We start from the raw sequence: 6,129 nt of genomic DNA on the forward strand, positions 1-6,129 counted from the left end.
AGAGAGAGATGTAGATATAGATATCCTAAACAGAGACCAAGAGCTATGTGAGACACATAATAGGTATTCAATAAATGATGAATTAAGAGAATTCTGACATTTAAAATGACTGCATATGTCACTGAAGATTTTTTTACCAAATCCTAATGTAGCAGAGATAATAAGCCAAATTTTTTTAAGAAAATAAAAACAATCTTTTCTACTAGGGACTATTTTCAGTTATAGAGAGAGCTTTGAATCTGAAAAGTAGGGAGACTATATTAAGAATTATTACACAACTGGGATTGAAAATGCCATGACAGTAAGGTAAATGGAAATATAAACACACTTTTATTTTTTCTGCTGGCAGAAAAATAAAGGATAATTTCCCTGTAAATAGAGGTATGTTAAATAAACAACCCAAGACCTGTACTAAATAAAGAACAGAGAAAGTCTTTGTTAAATAGGTCTGGCTCATAATCTTTCTCAATATGAACTCAATTGGCTCACTATAGCTTCTACTTGAGGAGTTTGCTCTGTGAAAAAGATTAATTTCAATGATCCAAAATGGATCTTAGAGAAGAAATGATTGAATACTTACTAGAAAGGTGGGGAATTACGGGTTTGGAATCAACTGTTTTGTCAGTTGGTTTTGCTCAGCTCTTTTTTCTCTGTAACACAGGAAGTTTCAAACAAATCACCACATATGAATGTGTTAGCTTACTTTCCCTCAAACTGGAATGGAGATTCCTGTCCTATATGCTGTCTGAAGAGAGTAATTATGGATAGGTGAAGAGAACACTAATGCAATCCCTGCAGGACTGTGTGATGAACAAAATTATTTTATATATATACAGAGAGAGAGAGAGAGAGAGAGACTTTGGAAACAGCAGATTTTTGAAGAATACACTTTCTGTTTTTTTCCTAGTTCCCCCTTAGCTTCTCCTCCAACCCTCTGCTCCCAAAGGCTGGTATCTCCTCTTTCATATTAGCTTGATTTTATTCGCTATATATTTAACATATTCTTTTTTTTTTTAGTTTTTTTTTTGCAAGGCAAATGGGGTTAAGTGGCTTGCCCAAGGCCACACAGCTAGGTAATTATTAAGTGTCTGAGACTGTATTTGAACCCAGGTACTCCTGACTCCAGGGCTAGTGCTTTATCCACTGCGCCATCTAGCCACACCCTTAACATATTCTTAATTATTTATAGTATGTTCTTCAGAACCACTCATTAACTGTACAGTCACACTCAAATATTAGCTCTCCAGAGAGGTACTAATAACTGCTGTCTTTTGGGTACTCAGGAAAATTCTGAAGGAGAGGTTGTCTATTACTCAGAAGCCCCACAGTAAGTTTCTCATTTTTACATCCAGTAGCTTTTAGTAAAGGTATTTACTAAGTTATTATGGTTACAATCAGAACAAATATCCTTCCCCATCCCACCCCCCCCCAATCTTTGTCTCCCCTTACATGCATAAAATCAATACAGAGAGTAGTTTCAAGTTTAAAACACAAAAGTAAGGGGCAGCTAGGTGGTTTAGTGGATGGAGCACTGGCCCTGGAGTCAGGAGTACCTGAGTTCAAATCCAGCCTCAGACAATTAATAATTACCTAGCGGTGTGGCCTTGGGCAAGCCACTTAACCCCATTTGCCTTGCAACAAAACACAAAAGTAGTAAATCATGCACATAGGGAACACTAGTAGGAAAGGGTTATTTCATATGTTGTGGCACCAAGAGTTCTTCTTCCTCTGTGGAGTTTTCATGAAATACTCCTGAAGTGTAACTTTCTTCTGGGTCTTTGTTGATTCTATAAGTGGGATTCTCCCTGTTATAAAGGGTTACTCTCCTTCAGGCTGCTTATTCTCTCAGGTTTATATTCTTGTGAAGTGGGAAGGTGAACCTCCAAGGTAGTCTAATGTCTTCAAGTTTTTTAATAGCCTTTTCTAGAACTTTCTTTTGTCCTTATTACAATCTACTCTGTCATTTTATTCATATGCATATTGAATTGAATCCCTCCATTGGAAACTTAGGAGGGCAGACACTGATTTCTGAATCTTAAGCACTTAAAATAATGCCTGGAACATAATCATCAGGTCAATGAACATTTATTAGACATCTACCATGTGCCGGGCACTGCTCATAGAGCTTGCAAATATTATCTCATAAAAAGTGCTAAATAACATTATTAAATTGTAGGATAGGTATGTAAAAAGATGAAAATTAATCTTTTTCTTCCTAAAAATATTTTAGAATAATAATATACATTCAGCATACAATAACTAACATGACAATTTGCAATATTTGAAATCAGGCTGAAGCAAAGACAAGTGGCTCCTTTTCACTTCCTGTTTACTTCTCTAGAGCATCTATTTGGCACAGGTATAGGACTGACTCATCGCAAATGATAACTGGCAAAAGTACTGCCTAGCCCTGACCTAGTATAACCCTGCACATGACTATGTACCAAATACTGTGAATATTTTTTGATGGTGATGATTTCTCTTCTCAGCCTCCATGGAGCACTCTGGAATACTTGAAGGTTTTTCTTCCTTTAGATATGATTCCTATAGTTGATTAACAAACCATAGAGATCCTAACTTTTCATATCAGATTAACTGAATATTAAATGAATTTGATGTTGGCTTCATAGTATAGACTAGCTGTGTTCCTTAACTTGAAATTTATGAACTTAAAAAAAAAAATCTTGGTAACTTTACTTCCATTTGTTTTATTTCCTTTATAATTTTCTCTATTTTATTTTAATGCTTTTAAAAATATTATTCTAGGGGCGGCTAGGTGGCGCAGTGGAAAGAGCACCAGCCCTGGAGTCAGGAGTACCTGAGTTCAAATCCGACCTCAGACACTTAATAATGACCTAGCTGTGTGAACTTGGGCAAGCCACTTAACCCCATTTGCCTTGCCAAAAAACCCCATAAAATATTATTCTAAGAAGGGGTTCATAGGTTTCATCAGATTGCCAAAGAAGTCTGGAAAAAAAGGTTATGGAATCCTTGGTATAAAGAAAAGATATTTCTCTTATAGTTTGAAGACCTGGGGTTAAGAACTAGTTCTGTCATTTATGTGACCTTGGACCTTGGACAAAGCACTTCCTCTTTTGTTAAACTGAGATAAAACTGAATTAATTCATCTCTAACACAGAGTCTTCTATGTATTTATCAAGATCATTCAAGAATTCTTGAAATATATAATAACAGAGGTAACTATTCGATGATGCTATGATTTTTAATATCAAGAGGGCATTAAAAAAAGATATATATGCTTAACAAGTAACATTTGCTACTATCTTGAAGGATATCCAGTTTGGAATCTTAAATGAAGAGGAATTTCTCATAGATAATTAGGTTCTCTAGATGTCTCTGTGAATGATGGGTTAATTATATCAATCCCTAGAACTCTGTTGAAACTTTCTAAACTGATCCATAATGACTTTAAAGGAATTCAGCCCAACTATTTACAAAGAAAAAAACCAAGTGGATCATTAAAGACTGTTGTCCAGACTTTGATACAAAATTGGTCAAACAACCCACAGGGCTGATCATATCACCCAGGAACAACTAGGAAGGAAAAGAAGCATAAAGAATGTCATTGGAAAATTGTATAACCAGAAAAGAGGGTAGACTGTTCACATAGAAAGAGCAAGGAATAATTAAGTGATGGATGGCCTTTGAGTGTTGTTGATATGTATGCATTGCCAAAATCCAGAGCAAGCCCCTGCGGGGGTCCAGCCTCCGCAGGGTCCTTGGAACCTGACAGGAGGGATAGATTCGGTGAAATGAGTTGAGTCAACAAGTGGGTAAAGGCAGGAGCAGGTTGACTGACTGTCAGCTGCTTGGATTTATTTTTATAGTTTCAGAATCATGTATGTTTCAAGCAAGCTAGCTAAGATCATTTACTTGGTTACAAGAGTACAATTTTCATCATCAATCATATAGTTCATATGGTTACAAGTTTTAATCATGTGATTACAAGTTCAAGTAATAATCATATAGTTAATTGATTTCTTGTCCCTACTCAGACCATGATGACCTCAACCTGTCTGTTACTTTATTTATTACTACATTGTATAATTGTTAATTCATTTGAAGTTATTAATTAAGCAATCCTTTTAATGGAAAGTTTTTTATATTTTTTGTGTAAGTAATGTTTTTTGATACACTTCCTTAACAATCTATAGTGAGGGTCTTTATGCTTGTCCACCCATCCGTTAACTCTTATAATAACCAATTTTTCTTTCAGGCCTTGTTGGTAGAAGCCACAGTTTCTGTGACCTTTTTATTCTTTCCCATGAAACTAAGGCTGCTGGAGTTTACATATCGGTCACCTATACTAACGATTTTCTCACCATATTTTTCATATATTCCTGTGTATGGTAAGGGGGGTAAAACTACTAATTTCCCCAGAATTCTATCTGACCCATCTTGTATCTGTTTTCCCTGTATATATTCTGGCATCTCCTTGGAATTCCCAGTGTTGGGTTTTCCAGAGATTTCATAATGTTGAAGCCTTTTGTATGCCTCAGGGAGAGGCAGTCCTGTTAAATTTGGACAGAGTTTACAATCTGTTTTATTCAAGGAATTTTTCTGAAATCCTTCCTTTATAGTCATTCCAGTATTAGGGTGAGTAAATATTGCAATCAATAATAGACCTATAAATATTGGTATGCATGAAATCCACATATATATATATTTTTTTTTTTTGAAGAAGGAAATGTTCCATCAGGCGGTGTGACTGCCTTGAGTCTTCTTGCTGCAACTGTGTCAAACAGCTTAGAGACCCTGACTCCCAATAAGCCCCCAGATTTTTGCTAGATCCCTGATAGAGAATTTATAGGAGAACACGGAAAGAATTGCCCAACTAGCTTGAACTGGGTGTGAGAATATACACCTTATAAATAACAAATACTTCAAATCAGTGCTTGATTTGTTGTTTTGTTGATTATCTAGACTCAAGAAAGCAATGGATAAAGTATTAATAATGCAATTTAAACTTAAAAGTGTGTTCATTTCTTCTTTGAAGATCTTGTTAAACATTTATCAGCCTGCCACAGGTTTTAATTTACATGTAATTTCATCTAATATGAAAGACCTGATTCAAGCTGATCCCTGGAAGTTTAGGCATAATATTAGGCAAAATAAATGAAACTGTAGCACAAATAGTTGTTGGGCTGGTGTTGTGTTGATGGAAGGGAAGTAGAATAGGAATCTCTATCCTCTTCTTCCCTACTTTTCTCCAAGAGGGACTTAATTCCTCCCAGTCAGAAAAGTACGAAATTCGGGACAGGTATCTTAGTTACTCTCCTCAAAGGGAGGGTTACTGGACTAGAATTATATATTTTTCCCTGTTAAAAATTATTAGGTTAGGGGATAAAGTTTTCAGGGTCATTCTAACTTCTGATCATTACTGGGGAGAGGAGGAAGATTCTCAAGCTTTATATCCAAGGTTTGTCCTCTTGCCCTCCATAATGAACATACATAATAGATAGGAAAGTAGACCATTTATCGAAGGCAAAAAACTCCAAAAAACCAGAAATCAGAGAATGCATAAATATGAGAAAATATGCCAGATACATAGACAATCCTCATTCAATGGGAGTTCCCTTAAGTCTTTCTTTTAAATTTATTCTTATTAAAGATATTATTTGAGTTTTACATTTTTCCCTCAATCTTGCTTCCCTCCCCCTCCCCCCACAGAAAAAAATATGGAACGCTTCACAAATTTGCGTGTCATCCTTGCGCAGGGGCCATGCTAATCTTCTCTGTATCATTCCAATTTTAGTATATGTGCTGCCGAAGCAAGCACTCCCTTAAGTCTTTAATGTAGGGACTTTATTGAGACTGCTCTCCTTTCTCCTGTTGACATCCTTCCAGAGTATTTTCTTTTAGCAACCTGAAGTGAAATAAGCATATTCCATTTTCCTTCTTGATGTTAGCCAAAAGCACCTGGAGCAACTGCAGAATCAGAAGAGGCCAAGAGGCTGAAGAGGCTCTCTTTGCTGTTGCTCACAGCCCCTCTGCCCTGTCCCTCATGCAGATATAAGCCAACAGTCTCCACTAATAAGGACAGAATGTGATACCAATGGTTGTTGGGACTGGAGTTCATAGAAGAGTCAACAATTTACAAAAGGAAAT

General features: G+C 36.2%; 1 non-coding gene across 1 annotated transcript; it reads right to left on the reverse strand.

The window, feature by feature from the left end:
* Positions 1-5,693: 5,693 nt before the first annotated feature.
* On the reverse strand, positions 5,694-5,800 carry LOC141515618 (U6 spliceosomal RNA). Its single transcript, XR_012476381.1, has one exon. It is a non-coding gene; the product is annotated as a U6 spliceosomal RNA (small nuclear RNA).
* Positions 5,801-6,129: the final 329 nt, after the last annotated feature.

This window comes from Macrotis lagotis, chromosome 2 (assembly GCF_037893015.1).
Source record: "Macrotis lagotis isolate mMagLag1 chromosome 2, bilby.v1.9.chrom.fasta, whole genome shotgun sequence".
Lineage (NCBI taxonomy): Eukaryota > Metazoa > Chordata > Mammalia > Peramelemorphia > Peramelidae > Macrotis > Macrotis lagotis.